This window comes from Mastomys coucha, unplaced genomic scaffold (assembly GCF_008632895.1).
Source record: "Mastomys coucha isolate ucsf_1 unplaced genomic scaffold, UCSF_Mcou_1 pScaffold20, whole genome shotgun sequence".
In the NCBI taxonomy this organism is placed as follows: domain Eukaryota; kingdom Metazoa; phylum Chordata; class Mammalia; order Rodentia; family Muridae; genus Mastomys; species Mastomys coucha.
This window is the reverse complement of record NW_022196903.1, coordinates 103,718,064-103,735,520: the sequence shown is the minus strand read 5'-3', so window position 1 is coordinate 103,735,520 and position 17,457 is coordinate 103,718,064.

Below are 17,457 nucleotides of genomic sequence, written 5' to 3'. Positions count from 1 at the left end.
TTTTTCTATCTTTTATTAATAATCAGCTGTGGACATGGTACTTACCCAAAATAAGGATGTTCTGGTAATTTTAATTTCCTGATAGACTAAGCCCAAAATATTTAATGATCATCAAAAATTGGAAATCATCAGCATTCTGCTGCTGTATTTCCAGATTAGAGTTCACAGCCCTTTGGCTTCATCTACATATAAAACAGTGTCATAGCATTGGGGAGATTTAAACATGAAACACAGACACAGGTAATGTGCTCTACAACTGAATCACTCCACAACTGAAGATTAAACAGAATTATGAATTTTAGGCTGCAGTCTCTATAAATGAACCAGTAAAGTATGAAGCAAAATCCTGAACCACAGCCTTGAAATAAAGAGCTTAATGTAATTCACTGCTTATCGGTTGCCTAGAAACTAACTTGGAAAGGGGTGGGGGAAGCAGAATTCAAAAACATGAAGGGTTCATAGGTTTAATAAGGAAATTATTAACTCTGAACTGCTCGGGGATGTGGTATATAAACTCACAGATATCTCTTCTCCCAAGAGTCCCCTAATATAACAGAGAGCAAGGTCAGAAGGCACATGGAGCAGGTTGCTATAGAATGAGGGTGCATTGGTTGAGGCTGCAGCAAGTCACTAGGAGCTGCCAGCAGCCTCTATAAACCTCTAAGTCACTGCAATTCGACATGAGCTCGGTGTGTTGACAAGCTGAATCTGTGGATTTGCTTTTTACTTAATTTATCTTAGTAGAAACACACAGCTTAGGACTTGATAGTTACTTGAGGTGTCTCTTCTATTCCTTCTTATTTTGGGTATGTTTTCAGAAATACTACCTTGGCAAGTTTTCATACTTACACAAGGTATCTTAATTATATCCATCCGTAATACCCCATTACCATCATGGTGTCTGTCCTTCCAGGAGCTTGTCCTTCAGGTAGATGCAAGGTAGGTTTGTGACATTTAGTTGTTATAATACACAAAACTGAGAAACAGGCCATGTGTCTCTATCAAAAAGACTTTTTCCAAAGCAGAGACTCTCCATTATGTTTTATTATAAATCATACTAAATTATGTGAAGGATCTCTCTTATCTCTTCCATCTAAGCACCCTCCTTAGCTCACCTTCTTGGATAGTTATGCTCATGATAATATTCAGGTGACAATTCACAAGTTAGTGTTTTAGCATCTTCTCTAAAACTATTAAATAAATGATTCCCTCAATTTTAAAATAGTGCTTACACAGGAGAGCCAGGGCATCAGCTTCTTGGCCTGAAATAGTTACTTAGGGAGGACATATTTTATCCTAATTATTTTTGACAGGAATTAGGTCAGATTAATTAGTTTAAAATTCAGCTGAACAACAACATCTTTGCTAATTACTTCAGGGCACATACATAATTCATTTACAATAGCAAGGGGGAAAAAAGAAAAGGAAGACACAGAAGATGAAACTAGAGGAGAGTGCAACCAAGCCAGCCTTGAGCCCTTGGACAGACCATTCACAAAATGACTCTTACTATACAGGTGGGATGGGAACAGATACATAGAAAATCTCATATGCCTAAGTATCAATAGCCATGCAAAGATGTTCTTTGATAAGCTTTAAATTTTCATGCATCTATATTTAAACATTTAAAAATACTTTAAAATAGTTCAGGATTTGATGTTTGGAACAGAGTGAAATAACAAATGATGAAAATGATCTTGGAAAAAAAATTCTCCAGCTCTGTCGCTTACCATTTTTGAGGCCCTAGGTATAATAAGCAAGCCTTGCTGATGTCCATAGTTTCATCTTTTGTTGTTATCAGTGAAGTGAAATAGATAACACATACTTCCTGGTGTTATACTACATGATCACAGTATTTGACAAATGGAAATTAATATTCCTTAGGTACTGTCATCTCTTTGGTAAAGTAAATTAAATAAATATTTGCCCCGCTGCCTGTACACTTTCAAGTTTCCCTCAAAAATGTCTTTGAAAGCAAGTCATACCTTTGGGCTTAGGTTGCATGAGAAACACTCTTATAAATTTAGCTTCAATTTTCTACAGTTCAAAAAACTCAGTTAAAATATTCCAGTACATTTAGTATTCAGTGATGTTAAACAAAAAACACTTCTCTCCCCTGGGGACTTGGCCAGAGACGGGGGAGAGAGAGAGAGAGAGAGAGAGAGAGAGAGAGAGAGAGAGAGAGAGAGAGAGAGAGAGAGAGAGAGAGAGAGAGAGAGAGAGAGAGAGAGAGAGAGAGAGAAAGAGAGAGAGAAAGAGAGAGGGAAGTATTACCAAAGAATAGATAAATATATTAAGTATAAAACATACTTCATATAGACACTGTAGTGTGGGGATGTAGCTGTATGTGATTAACACATTTAGGATCCTGCATTGAATCACTCCATTGCAATACAAACATATTTGTCAACTTCCATCTTATCTCTCCTGAGATTAAGTTTGAAGTCTGAACTATCTTGTTGGCAATAAGAAGGATGGAAAAAATACATTTTAATATAGAATAATAAAAAAATTACAGAAATATGTATTTCTATAATATTAAATATTCCCACATGCAACTCTTCCTGGATCTCCTCTACTGTCCTTCTCCCAAGTCCTTTTCATTCAACCCATCCCATCTCTCTTTCTCCATATCACTTTCTCTTTATCCTCTTCCATTTCTTGTTTCTTTTTGTTAACCCACTAAATCTAATTAGGGCTTCCTGATTCTGCATGGATTTTGGAGTGGGGGGGTGTTTCTGTTAGAACATGGGCTACCAGTAAATGCCACAGTCATTACCAAAGCTTCCCTTCCCTCCTTTAGCAGCAGTCAAGTGCCAGTAGCTCCTCATCTAGGGATGGGAGCTCCCCAATCCATGCTGGAACTTGAATGGTTTGACCTTGTACAGGTCTTCTTCTGGGAGCCTCAGCTGCTGTGAGCTTCCGAGGACAGTGATTCTGTCATCTCCAGCGGACACTGTTTTCCAGCAATCCTCCCTCAGCTCTGGCTCTTATGCTCTTTTCACTCACTGTCCAAATGTTGCCTCTATGTGGGGGCATGGGATATCCATGTCCACTGAGGGTAGCCCATGCTTCTTATGGAATGTCTTAACACCTGCATACTTACCCATAGATTTTTGTCTTAGACACAAAGGGCAAATAAACTCCTTTGCACTTTGAATCTTTTTAAGGAATTATATAGGTCAATTCCAATTCAGGAAAAATAGGTCAAATTCTGAGTGGATTTGACAATTTGTAATTAAATATTTAGCTAACTCTAAATTGAAGGTTGGCTTTGCTGGTATTCCAAAACAGTATATGTCCAGTCAGATTGTTCTTTTCCAGATACTAAAATATACTCATATACTCAGCTGAAAGTTTCAATGGGCAATAGAAACATTTCACAAATGTACATGAAAGTTGAAAACATAATTCATAGCACTCTTTTCATCCATATAAACTCGTCTGTTGCTTAACTCACAGAGTAACTTGGTTGCTGTTACTTTCATTTGCACACACAGTAGCAAAATGATTAGAAGCTGAAGAGAATCCACATCTCCTGTAGGAGGTAAAATGAAAACCAAGATAAATTATAATTGATCAAGAATAGGATTCCCAATTTCCCCATAAGAATCCTGCATCTGAGCACTGGGCCAAGCTGTCCAAAGTATTTTATTAGGCAAGCCATCTTCCTCAAATCCTTGACTCCATTTGAGATGAATTCTGTTTTCCTTTTTTTAAAATTAGATATTTTCTTTGTTTACATGTCATATATCTCCGTTCACAGTTTCCCTTCCGAAAAAAAAAGAAAAAAATAAAATAAAATAAAAACAAAAACAAAAACAAAAATCTCTGTTCCCTCTCTCCTCCCCCTGCTCACCAACCCACTCTCTCCTGCTTTCTAGCCCTGGCATTCCCCTACACTGGGGCATAGAACCTTCACAGGGCCAAGGGCCTCTCCTCCCATTGATGACAGACTAGCCCATCCTCTGCTATATATATGCTGCTGGATCCATTAGTCCCACCATGTGTACTCTTCTTGGTTCTTTAGTACCAGAAGCTCTGAGGGTACTAGTTAGTTCATATTGTTGTTCATCCTAAGGGGCTGCAAACCCTTCAGCTCTTTCCTTTTAACATTATAAAAGCGTCACTATTGAAAGGTATAACTTGAGTGTCATTAAAGTTTACACCTCAAAAATATTGTAATCATTTTAAGAGGTAGAGAAAGAGGCAGCAATACACACACACACACACACACACACACACACACACACAGAGAGAGAGAGAGAGAGAGAGAGAGAGAGAGAGAGAGAGAGAGAGAGAGAGAGAGAGAGAGAGAGAGAGAGACAGACAGACAGACAGACAGACAGACAGAGAGAGAGACAGAGAGAGACAGAGAGAGAGAGACAGAGAGAGACAGAGAGACAGAGAGAGAGAGAGAGAGAGACAGAGACACAGAGAGAGAGACTTGCTCTACATGGCTGAAATTTCAAGTGAGTTTTGGGTGTTTCATGGAAAAAGTTATGTGGTAACTGAAAATGGAAGTACCTTCTAAGGTAGGTTTAGTGCTCAAATGCAAATACTTTAACTTATGACCAGACAGATAAAGTAGTAATCTGAGTTGTACCTGTTTTAATCTCACAAATTCTCTTTGATGTAACCATAAAACCTTACAAGAGTCTAGTTATAGCTATACCTCACACTTTTAAAGCATATTTCTTTCACAATAGTAGCCAACTGTGATAAGATATTACCATTACTTGAAGAAGCAGATAAATTTGAAAATGTAGGATTGTGTGGCAATGAAATTCATAGCAAAAACATCATTTCTCTGATAAATCAATTTTTAAAAAATGTATTCTTTACATATATGTATAATTTTGCCTGAGTGTATGTAATCACATGTGTGTAACTGAATCCCTGGAACTGGAGTTATTGACAGTTGTAAGCTACATGTGGGTTCTGAAAATTGAAGCCAGGTCTTCTAAAAGAGCAACAGGTATTCTGACCCTCGAGCTATCTCTTCAGCCTCCAAAACCCTTTATCCACTCTGAAAGTAGCCATTCTTAACATTGACTTTACCTGCAGATTATTTTAGCAAATTTCCTGACTTTCTGTTATTCTTAAAGAATGGAGGAAAGCTGTATTCAGTTCTTTTGAATTTTATCAATATCTAAAAAAAATCCCAATTCTATATTTATAGGGAAGTTTCTTTAAAATAAAGATGAAAATCCTTCTTAGAAGTTAAATTACCATGTTTTATTGGACTACACTTCTGACTTTATTTTACACTACAAAATATGAATGTATATTATTTCCTGAATTTAACTTATGTCAAATAAAATCTCCTTTAATGATTGGACTATCTCAAAGATTGATACTTTCATACGTTTTATTTTAAAGGGCAGAATATAGATCTTTAAGTCATAGATTAGAAGTTTAATGTTCCCTATGTCACCCAATTGGTTATGTTTTATCATAGGATGGTAGATACCCACATCTCTAATGAACTTGTCTCATTGCTTCTTTCTAATGTACCTTTCAAGTTTGAGCACAAATAAAATATCCACCTATTGTTAAAACAGTTAGAAAAAAGGGAAAGAAAATAAGGATGTTAAAAACAAGAGAGAATAAAAACAAGAGAGAAGCTGACTTTACAGGAGAGGGTTCTTTGCTGAGAGTGGTCATCAATTTTTAAGATTTCTCGTCAGAGGCTATTATGTACAGAACTATAGCATCTGCAACTAGAGCAAAAACCTGACTTTTTCCTTTCTCATTTGTATTTCCATTTATATATTTATTTATTTATTTATTTATTTATTTATTATTTTGTCATTTGTGCATAATGGCACCCTTTATAAATAATAGACAAATTTAAAGTAATACAGATACTCATGAGTTAATAAATAAACATACCAAAGGTAGTATGGAGATATGATGAAATATAATTCAGCAATCAAATATGGACTAGGGCTAGCTGATGCTTGCTAGAAGGGAGAATCTTATGTTATGTCATATCAAGGAAGAAATAAGATTCAAAACTGTACATAGTACATGATTTATGCAAAATGTGTAGAAAACAAAAGTTCATAGGGACTAAAAATGCATTTATGTTTATATGTGGCTAATTATGGGACTAGAAACTAATTAGTTGTATGTTGGGTTAAAAGAATGTGTTTGAGGACAAGGAAATTTTGTAGTGTGAATTTTGGTGACATTTGTACATTATGATTTTTGAAAATCTATTGAATTAGGTATTTATACTAAATGACCACAGGACATGTAAGTTATACTTCAACGAGTCCCATTTTTTTATAAGAATTTCTTATATTTTAGAAATTAAACTTGTTTTGCTTCTCAGCCTTTTGGCTAAGATCAAGTGTAGAAATTAAACTTGGAATAGACCATGTGTGGGGTGAAGCAGAATGTCCACCCAGGTCAATTCCTGCTTCAAAACCTTCCATTCCACATTCTGCCATAGCAGATTCTTTTCTCAAGCTCTTACTTCTTTTAAAAGATTGTGTGTCTGCTTCTGGTGTCTTCATCCTCATCACATATTCAACCCTCAACCCACAGCAATCTGGCTTCAGCCCACAACATTCTCTTGCCAACATTGCTATGACCCCCATTTTGTAACTTGAAGTAGGTGTATTTCAGCCCTTAACTTTCTCTCTCAACATTTGCCCTCTGCTGACCATCCCTCACTTGTGTATTCTTTCTTCTGTAGTGGCCTACAGCATTGTATTCTTTTAATTCTCTTTCAGTATCTATTATTGATTCTCTGTATCTTCTTTCTTGTTTTTTCTTCTCTTCATTTATTTCATAGTTCCCTTAAAGATATATTTGTTTTTATTTTATGTGTGTTAGTGCTTCAATTGCATGTATGGATATACACTGTGTGATTCTGTGGTGTCTCCACAGGTCAGAGAGTGTGATGAGCTCTCTGAAACTGTATTTATGGAGCATTACGAGCTACTCTCTGGTTGCTGGGTGTTGGGTATCTGGAAGAGCAGCAAAGTGCTCATAGCCTTTGAACTATATTCCAAGCCCTTTGGTATATTTCTCATGTTTTGATACTTGTCACACTCTTGGGTAAGATCTTTTTCTCTTATTACTTCTGAGTGGGATGAGAGAATTATCTCCATCAAATTCACAAGAAGAGAGGCTCTACCTGTTAAAGATATAAACTTGAAATACATTTTCAGATGTTCTGGAGTTGGTACTCAGTATCATGAATCATCTTGAGTTGCTTGTTAATTCTTCTAACCCCAGAGTTTTTTAATTGTTCTCTTTTATGCCATACCTAGATAATGTCACATACTCAATAAGATCAGTTATGATGCATCTATTGGAAATTGAAAGACTCATTATCAGCTCAGATATTTTTCCTAACTTTCAATGTCCACAGATTCAGAATGCTACTAGCTGTCTCGTTTTTAGTACTCTAGAAACAACCTACCATTCTTCCCTAGATTTGGCTCACTTCACACACAAAAGTCCTATGTGCATTTATTTTATGAGTGATGTTGTCCTCAACATTGTTTCTGTTTTAGCAGTCTGGCATGCTTCCACTTCCATTATCCTGTCTTTGCTAGTCTTCTACATTCAAACAATATGGTTCAAATGTGAAATATTTCCCATAATATGCTGCATTTGAACACTTAGCCTTCAGCATTTGGTGCTGTTTGGGAGGACATAGATCCTTTTTGAGAGAGAATCTCACTGGATGAAGTGGGTCACTTAAGGAGGGGCGAGACTTTGTTGTCAGGCTGTTCATTCTTTGCATCCTTGCTACAGATGCCCTGTCATCAACTGTCTCATGGTCCCTTCATTACAAATCATATCCTCTTAAGCTATAAGACCAAAGTTTTCATGTACTAAGTTGTTTTTGCCATGGATTTGATCACAGCACTGTAAGAAGTGATTAACACATTGACTCAATGTAATCCAAAAATCTGGTCATTCCAGGCACTTCTCTCCACCATCACTAGAGATATTCTTATGAAGACCAACAGCATCTCTTAACTACATGCATAAAAGCAGTTTCTGATGATTTCCTCATCTATCTCTGATAGTGGCTTTCAACTGGTGTAATTGTTCAAAGATACAAACTTTACCCAGCTGATTTCTTAAAAATCTTCCTCTACAATCCTAATCCTTTTATTCTAAAACTGTATCCTAAGTATAATGACAAGAGACTTTAATGATGCAATAATAGTTTCCAACCTATCATGCTTACTATTCACAAGCTGTGTTTCATCCTCTCAAGAACTCAAACTTCTGCATATATGGTACTTCTCTCACTGGCTAAGGAATGCAGTACCCACATGAACTTTTCAGTAGAAAGTTAACTCTAATAGAAATGTGTATCCCCTTCTCTTTGTTTGTTTGACTACTACTAATGAAATGGGTATCCTTCTGCATATCACATTGTCTGGAGACTCTCTAGCCCACCAATTTTAAATCAAAGATCCTCTAATATACAACTGCTATACACTTTGTTGATCCACCCACAGGGTGATTAAACTACATTATGAGTCTTAGCTTCCTCAAATTTCCTTAAAGGCTTAATGAAGGCTGGAACCAAGGCATAACCATTTGGACTGCACCAATATTAAACACCTGAATTATTTAACAGGAATTTTTTCGTATGTAATGTGGAGTCTGAAAAAAATGCCCGTTAAAATATTGTGTTTTTAGCTTCCCATAAAATTATCATCAAACTAGAAAAGTACTTACTAGATTTTGAATGAAAATGTATATATTTGTATAATATTTAATTTTAATTGATTAAATGGAAATACAGGGATATTTTAATAAAAGACATTAGAAAGTATTACATTTCTGACTGCTACCTCAGTATAAACCATAATGAATTATATTAAAATTCATTTCCATGTTTTTAGATACAGGAAATACTGCATAAATTTAAGGCTGTTTTAACAGTACCAGAAATTGAATAACATTTTTATTTAAATAGGCACGGAAAAGAGCCTTGTTCAAGGTCTTTTAGTGCTGTTGATTCACATTCCCTGAATGAATGGCATTTAAGATGCTATAATGAAGATTTCCTTTTCTGAAAGTACATTTGCTTCTTCTAAAGCCTGTGCTTTATCATTTGTAGGTTGACTTTGTGGATGGAGTGACTGCCTCACTTAAGATTTCAAGGTACTTCATAATTTTGCAAGTGAGATTTAAAAATTGAAATCGTCCCCTTTGAACCTTTGTATTTAGAGTACAGAAAGCAAATTCTATGGAATAACTTTTAGAACTAAATGCTTGGATTGGATATGAATCTCTCTCATACATGCATGTATGTGTGTGTGTGTGTATGTGTGTGTATGTGTATGTGTGTGTATTTCCACACACATAAACACACATACACATGCAACAACAATTAATGAAAAAAAAGGACATGAATTTGCAAGAGACCAAGAAGGATTATATGGGTAGGTTTGAAGGAAAGAAATAGAAGATAAAATGAAGCAATTATACATTTAATCACAAAAATAAAAATAAAGCACACAGTGTCCATTACTTTTGCCCAGCCCTTCCACTTCACAGCATATCCTGGTGACAAATTCAGCTCTGGACAGTTCCCTTAGAAGCTGACCAAGATGGGATGTGATGCAAGCTGCAGAGAGTGAAGACAAAGATAATCCTACATGTGATAAAGTGGCAGACAAAAGATATGCAATATCAGAATACATTTATATATTCACTTCAGCCTATAGAATAATAATACACCTGCAAAAATAAAGGAAGTTACTCAATTTTCTAGTTTTGAAAGTCAGTGAGAGCATTTCTGAGTCCAGTTCTCTCTTCTATGTTTTTCTTTTATTCTTAATGGTAATTTTATTTATTTGCATTTCAAATGTTGTACCCCTTCCAGGTTTCCCCTCCAAAAACCCCCTACCCTAATCCTCCCCTCTCTGCTCTTATGAGGGAGCTTCCACACCCACCCACCTACTACTGCCTCACTGCCCTGGCATGCCTCAAGCTGAGGTATCAGTCCTTCACAGGATCATGGGCCTCCCCTTCCATCGATATCAGATAAGTCAATCCTTTGCTACATATGCAGCTGGAGCCATGGGTCCCTCTGTGTGTATTTTTTGGTTGGTGGTTTGGTCCTTGGGAGATCTGAGAGGTTTGGTTGATTGATAGTGTTGTTCTTACAATGGGGTTGTAAACCCCTTCAGCTCCCTCAGTACTTTCCCTAAATCCTCCATTGGGGTCCCCTTGCTTAGTCCAATGGATGGCTGCAAGCATCCACATCTGTATAGGTCAGGCTCTGACAGAAACTCTCAGGAGATAATTATATCAAGCTCCTGTCAGCAAGCACATCTTAGCATCAGCAATAGTATCTGGGTTTGGTGGCTGCATATGGGATGGATCCCCAGGTTCACTCTTCTTAAAATAAAAATAAAACGTTATTTGCATTAGTTCTGCATCATAACGCTAAAGTGATTGTTTAGTCTATGTTTCTCAAGTCAACATTTTTTTTTCTCAGCTCACCTATATGAACCCATTGATTTTTAGTAGTCTTCCTTAAATATCTGTCATTAGTCACATGCTAGGATGGGTAGATCTACTTTTAGGGGAGGTTGAGTGACAACTGTAGCCCACATCTGTTTCTATCTTATAGTAACTATTTTAGCTTCTTTATGTGGCTCTTTGGTATGGGCCACTAGCTCCATAGCCTTGCTTCTGTTACCTTTTATTGTCCAATCAAGTCACAAAACTATTGCAAATATAATGGTCAGAAAAAGAGTTTCCAATGAAGTGTTGGGAAAAGCACTGTTATATTGTAGTGGTGTGGTATGGTGGACACACTGTTAGTCCACTAATTTCATAAAATGTTAAATTTTTTAAAAAGCCCAAACAGAAATTAAAATTATGATTATAAGTTGAAGTTTATTTATTATATCTGGCATTGGCATGAAGAAGCTAAGAATTTTTAACTTCTTGAAACATGGAATTAGATCCTCATTCTTGGTCTCACTTCTTAGATATGGAAACTTGCATGCTACATCTCTATGAACAGAGGTGTCATCATCTTTCCAATGTAAATAATACCTATGATTACCCTCTTTGTTCTGGTTGTTGTGAGACTATAGCATGTTCAGTTTTTGAATTCTATACACAGGCTTCATCCTGCAGGTGCTTCATTTTGCAGGTGCTTTATGAACACCAAGAACAACTCACTGTCATTATTATGACAAAATTAGTGCAGACATCAATGGATCACATTGGACAAAAACAGGATGGATCATATTGGATCAAAAAAGGAAGCAAGAATGAAAAAATTCACTAGAATAAGTATAACAATAAAGATAAGGAACAAGACTATTTCAGATCTTTTTACCTTGTACAAGCCATGGTGTTGTTTCTAAGGAAAGGAAAACCTTTCACTCTTTTTTTTTTTTTTTTTTTTTTTTTTTTTTTTTTGCGGGATAGGGTTTCTCAGTGTAGCCTTGGCTGTCCTGGAACTCCTTCTGTAGACCAGGCTGGCCTCGAACTCAGAAATATGCCTGCCTCTGCCTCCCAAGTGCTGGGATTAAAGGTGTGCACGACCACTGCCTGGCACCTTTCACTCTTATATTTCAAATCTTACTTATATTTCAAATATGTACTTATAATTCAAATCTTACTTTGATTTTTCTTATTTTCAAGAATTTATTATTATTCATCTGACAAAGGCTCAGGATCTCTCAGTCCCCATCAGGGAAGCTTCTCTTCAGAGTATGCGTCAACTTACATGAGTTTCCCTAACTGGTTAACACACACAGAGTATACATGACTATAGAGCATGCAGCCATAATGGGTCCTTCATACCATACACCTCACTGTAAGGCTCAAGGATTTTCACAGAAGATGAAGTAAAAAGAATATGGGATCATCCTGCAGTCCTGTATACATCCACATACATGAATGTGATGATCAGAGATGATCAATAACATCAAGGAAACTTTTTTCAGATGCAACATGATAGATGTACATATGGACTCAGTGGTTATGATATCATGCACTAGCCAAAATTTCAGAAAGGGGAGCCACACATGGAATCCTACCATACCACTGGCTAAGGATGTATCAGCATTTGATGGTTTCTGGGAGAGGGTAAGTTTTCTTTAATTATATGACCTCTCCATAGGTTGACCATACACTAGAAGACACTCCATTTCTAAGACTGCTGGGTAATACAAACTGGACTCCAAGGGGAAAGAAGAAATTAGAATGTAAAGTAATATCAAAGTAGATTGGGGAGAGATAGGAGGGTGGAAAGCCTGGGAAGATTTGGGAAATATCACAACATTGAATGAAATTGTAAAAGATTAATAAAATATTTAGAATGCTATAACTATTGAAAAAATAGTCTTGTATATTCTCTATTGTTTTAGTGGAAATGAAAGCAATTGAAAAAAACTATGAGGCTAAGAGTTGATGGGCCAACACGAAGAAACCTATCATTACTATGCAATGCCTATGAGTATCTCAAAAGTCACTCAGCATCTCTATTCACTAGGTATGCTTGAAAGTTATTTCATAAGACTTATTATTTCCTTATTTCCTGCTGTAGCACTGGAGTGTATTCTCTCTCTCTCTCTCTCTCTCTCTCTCTCTCTCTCTCTCTCTGTATGTGTGTGTGTATGTGTGTGTGTATGTTTGTGTGTGTGCATGCATATTTGTTTAAATGAGCAAATATACAATTATATACAACTTAACTATAATATAAATAAAAGCACATTACACAGACACTGGACTCTAGGTAGCTGAACATGTGGATTATATAAAAATACATGGTATAACTCAATATACTAATGTACCAGTCAGTATCAATTTCTACTCTAGTAAAATCTAATGTCTTGAGATGGTAAGAAACTATAAAACCAATACATTATATCTATTGCTGATTGAATTCACGTGAACCATACTACATACTTTTATTTACTAAGAAAACAGGAAGAAAAGGAAAAATTTGAAATACTGGCAGTTTTTTTTTTTTTGAATGAAAGTACAGTAAAAGTTGTTACCTTCAGGGAAGGAAGGTTTTGTGAATGGGAAATCAGACCCTGATCTGCAGTTTGAGACATTTATTCACAAACTTATTTATTTTTCTATAGCATCCCATTAAACCTCATAAGTAGTTTATTCCCTTACCATTTGGGCCAGAGGCTAGATTCATATTTGGAATTTTCCATTTTATATTCTCATAGGCTGTTTTTGCTTATCTCCATGACTTTTCCATCAAAGAGTAGATGTCTTCCTTCTTTACTTTCAAGAGATATCATTAGTTTTTTATTTTGATGTAGCCCAGTGGATAGAGAGCCTGCCTTGCATACAAGAGGTTCTCAGTTTGATATCTACCACTGTATAAAATGAGATGGTGGATGCATAGAGGACTGCAGGATGATCCCAGTCTCTCTGGATGAAAAAGTTTAAAGAAGGGAACTAAGCCAATTATTGGCCTCAGCTAGCTTGAGAAGCACCTGGGTTAGATTAGGCCTTGCTCAGGAGAACATCAAGAGGAACTCTTGTATTTCTTGTGTAAGGGATACTCAGTTTGAAGTGGAATAGCCTATGTAAAAGCATTTTCCTGGTGCTCTGATGGGACTCCAAGAGTCCATGCCTCAAGTGGCTGTGGGATGACACTAGTTTTTCATCTGTAGAATGTGAGTCACCATTCATAGTGTTCTTTTTTCTTTTCACTGAAAACTTGTCTTTAATATTTACAATCTCATTTTATTTTTCATATCCCTGGGAGGCTGATACTTTCACACTTGGTAGCATTTCATTATAGGCTTGTACACTTTTTGTGGCGATGAGTATGACTAGGCCATGAGTCTCAGGAAAGCTGGTTAAACCTGGAGGGGAAAGTCCTTTTGAAGTCAGAAGCAATCATTCTAGGGCAACTAGAATGTGTCTGTCACCTGGCAGCTTTGTGCTGTTTGAAATAAGATCAAATTAGTAATCAAGTGAGACTATGTTCCTGTCCTTAGAAAGATTATATATGAATGGAAATAGAGAATTACTATTAACTGATAATCAATAACATCCCATATTATTCATAGCAGCAGCAGCAGTAGCAGCAGCAGCATCTATCTAAAAGAGGGGAATGTTATAATGAAGGATAGAAAACAATGGAGAAAAAGTAGATTAGCAAAGTGTTAACGTTGAGTAAAAGTTGGTGGGCTTCCAAACTTGGATGGGAAGAGTGAGAGAAAATATTCAGATTAAACATGCAGATGAGAAATACTGAAACATAAGGAAACATCTCAGGAGCTAGGTTGATGATGGTTTATGGTTCAAAGTGTGGTTCCCAGCATCCACATATAGTGGCTCACAGCCTCCTATAACTCCACCTCAAGGGGATCTTGAACCTACCCCTGGCATCTATAGGATTTTACTCCTGTGTGTCGCTCCCCCAAATTGCTTAACATATCAAGTATATGGATAATTTTGTTAATCAAGTTATTAATTAGCACAGAACTTGAAAACAAAATTCAATTTCCTAGCAATGAAGTACCACACCTAGAGATATAAGCTGGTCCCATATTTGAACTGAAAGGGAAGTTAGTATATGTGATAATGAAGTGTAACTTCTCCATACTGTAGGTGAAAAAGTTCACAGTCAGAAGCATAGAGTAACTTACTCTGTCTCCCACAAATTACGGAATGACTACATACTGAATGACTAAATAATTTTTACCATACAATGAAGGCCATCATCTGTTTCTTCAAACAGAGACGCACTAAGTTTTTGAGTCAATAGTGCCATTGTCACTCAACAAGCATTCACGAACTTTGTCTGCTTGTTAAGAATTAGAGGGCAATGGTAAAAAAATTAATGGTAGACATGAGGGTAGCTTTCTCAAGGACATTGCCATCATGTAAGGACAGAAGATGTAGGATGATGGCCATTGCTTTGACCTTGAGACTTTTAATTATGAGTCAGGTAACAGACAAAATCCTCCAAAACCCCTCGGAAGATTCTATCAATTATGCCTCCTGTGAACAATTTGTTCTAATTCTCCTTAACCTGAGCTGAAGATCTGCACAGACCTTTCTCATAGAAATTGACAACTGATGCACTCTGTCATGGTTTAATAAGGGAACAATTAAGGCTGATACGCATACCTGATTTTGCTAGCTCTGTGATATGGATGCTCCACTCCTAGGAATCAGGAGTGAGTAATTTAGCTTGTACTTTGAGTACCACCACACATTTGGTAAAAGTGTGAAGGCCAAAATAAATTTTATGCTTGAAATAATCTCAGGCCAGAACAAGAAGAGATCCTGCTAATCATATGGTCCAACTTTCTCAGAATAATTACTTATAGGAAAAGCAAAGTTGTACATGGTGTTGGATAAAATGTCACTAGTTCCTGCCTTTAAATTCATACTTGTTGACTTCTCTACTTTCCCTTAATGAATATTACATAACTTGATTACTAACTACTATATGCTTAAAATCTGTACTTGTTGTTATTCCCTGTGAAAATTCAAGTAATATGATTTCAAGGATAAATAGGTATTGAAGTCACTTCTGTTATATTTTCCAGATGTACTTTAAGGATAGTACATTCTACATAATACATAGTAAGAATATCTATTGTAAAACAGTAGATATCATACAATAGATTTTTAAAGAGATACACAAAACCAAGGTGTTAAGGCAACCTTCTGGAGGATATGATTCAGGCATTCATTTTATAACCATATAATTACATATTTCTCATATTACTCATATAATTAGCTATTTCACAACACACATACATGTATCTTTTTAAAATTTACTAAGTATTTTGACTTTTTATGATAAATAATGTTCATAATTTTAAGGCATTTAAAGTTATGAGCAATTCACTTGAAGGACTTTACCAGGATTTACTTAATTAGTGCTCCTTGACTGGCACTCATATGTGACAAACTTCTCGCTACTTTAAGTGACATGGCAATCAGTATGTTATTGTAGTTAATTCTTTTTTGGATTATGTCTTCAAGAAAGACCTTAAATACCTAGTCAAAGTATGTACAATGCCAGGCTTAGATGAACAATTGTCATACTAATTTACATCTCTATCAACATCATCTCCTCTAAGTAGGAGAGCTGGAAGGACAAAAGTGTTAGAATTTGTTGAAGAAATGAGATATATCAACTCTCTGAGATGAGAGAGTGAGCACGGAGGGTTTTGGCATAGCTTAAAATAATTCCAGTTCTTCAGATAGCTCTAAAACCCCATTTCATTTAGCATATACTTTAACAGGTTATAGAAAATACTAGTTAGATTTTCTACAAGCACTGATAATTCAATGAGAATTATGGCTCTTATTGTGAAATACCTAATGACTGTGTTGATTTGTATATTCCCATGGGAATATTTTAGATGTCATTTATAAAAGCATTTCATATATTAAAATATAAAATATACACATATTTATATAGATTACAAACAGTATTCTTTTACTAACATTCTGAATTTTAGCTATACTTAAATATGATTTAAACTGTTTACATTTTATTATTCTTCTCTTTTTATCTTTTGAGACAGGGTTTCTCTGCTGTCTAGAACCTGCTCTGTAGACAGGCTGGACTCAAGGGCAGAGATCTGCCTGCCTCTGCCTCCTTGGTGCTGCCATTAAAGGCATGGGCTATGACTGCCTGGCTGGACTTTATTAGTATTGATCAAATATTTTAATTATGTTTGGTGTGCCAGCACTAGGGCCAACATTGCCATGCTTCTCAAAACTTTCATTGTAAATTACTTCCTCAGCTAATATCATTCCAAGATGGTCATGATTCTTCTCTCAACTAATATCTTCCAAAGAAGGCCATGACTCAGGACTGAACATTCCAGTGAAAGAAGGGCTGAGAGAATCTCAGATAATGTCTTCTTCCTCCAAATGAGTCAGTGTCATCCTGGCATTAGGGGATTATGTGTTTTTAATGAACATCAATGGGAAAAGTGCTTTGAAGGATGTCAGCTTGATGAACTCAGAGATTAAAGTCATCAAAGAATGCTAGTTCCATAACCACTGATATCTTCATGAAGAGCAAAACTAATTGCTATAATTGTTATTGCAAGCTGCAAAGATTTCAACATAATAAAATTCTAGACATTGAGGTAAATGGAGAAAAAAATCAATTTTGCATTTTTTCTATATAGATTGCATAAGATTGGCATGCATACATATTTTAAGGAACCATGATAATAGAGTGAAGTTCAGTCCTCTGCTATAGTCTCCATACATTTCACAAACTGGCAGGTCTGAATACATCTACTATTAAAAGCACAAGTGTGCCCCCTTCTGAATAAATGAAATATTGAGGCCCATATCTGTACTTCAATTAATAATGTCTCTCCTCTTGGGCTCAAATTGAATAAATAAATATCAAATATCAGTTGTGGGTGACTCTTTTGATAATTAAAAAGTGAGAGGCAGAGAGGGAGAGAGAGAGAGAGAGAGAGAGAGAGA